Source organism: Carlito syrichta, unplaced genomic scaffold (assembly GCF_000164805.1).
Source record: "Carlito syrichta isolate Samal-C Ts95f unplaced genomic scaffold, Tarsius_syrichta-2.0.1 Scaffold302980, whole genome shotgun sequence".
In the NCBI taxonomy this organism is placed as follows: Eukaryota; Metazoa; Chordata; class Mammalia; order Primates; family Tarsiidae; genus Carlito; species Carlito syrichta.
Window position 1 is genome coordinate 1247502 of NW_007247076.1, and position 1189 is coordinate 1248690.

Below are 1189 nucleotides of genomic sequence, written 5' to 3' on the forward strand. Positions count from 1 at the left end.
TCACCTCAGCCTCCCAAAGGCTCGGGATTACAGGCTGAGCCACCGAGCCCGGCTAGGTTTTGATAACCATGATTTTATAGAGAAGTCCAAACTTGCCCTCTCATCAGAGGGAAAAGTCTAAGTCTGTTGAAGTGAATTGACAATAGACAGATTAGCAGGAAAAAAGGCGTACAATTTTATTCATGTGCATAATCATGGGGGAAGACATGGGAGAATGATTACCCAGTAGCCCAGTGAGGTACAGATGCCTATATACCTTCTTCTTCATAGGGGAGGAGAGGATAAGAAATGCAGGCCATCGTTTTGAGCAATGGTAAATAATTATTAGAAGGAACGGGCCTGGGAAACAGAAATTAACTTGTAAATGATTATCTTTAGAATTTGAATGAGCCCAAGAAATCGACATTATCTTGTGAAAAAGCTTGTCTAGGTGTGGTTACATGCCTCGGTTTTCTTTTCTCTGGTAGATAATGAGACTTCAGGAAGGAGATGACAGGCAAATGTGCTCCTTGGTGGGTCTACTCTTAAGGTAGGTAATGAAATCTCAGGGTAAAACCTCTTCTAGCATCTGCTTGACGTTCAAGGGCCTTTAATTTAAAATAATCACCATACCAGGACACAATATTTTGGGGTAAAATTCCCTGGGCTTCTTTAATTCAATTTTGTTATAGATATAAAACTTTTTTTAAAAATTTGTTTTAGCATTGTGGGTCGCATGTGAGGATTTGCTGTGTAACTAAATTGCATGGAGGTGGGGTCTGGGCTTCCAGCAAGTTCTCTCCACAACAATAGTGAAGTTGATACTCAGTGGGCAGTTGTGTGTCCCTTATTGACCCTCCCTCCTTTAGCAGCATCCAGTGTCTGTTATTCCTGCCTTTGTGCCTGTGTGCCCAAAGTTTGGTGCCCACTTATGAGTGAGAACATGCAATATTCAGTTTTTTGTTTCTGTGATAGTTGCTGCAAAGGACACGCTGCAAAGGATGTGATTTTGCTCTTCTTTATGGCTGTGTAGTATTCCATCATGTATATGTACCACATTTTCTTCATCCAGTTCATTTTTTGATGACCATCATGGTTGGTTCCATGTTTTTGCTATTGTGCAGCAATAAACATAAGCCAGCATCTTTTTGGTAGAGCAATTTATGTTCCTCTGGGTGTACTCCCAGGAGTGGGATTGCCAGGTTGAATG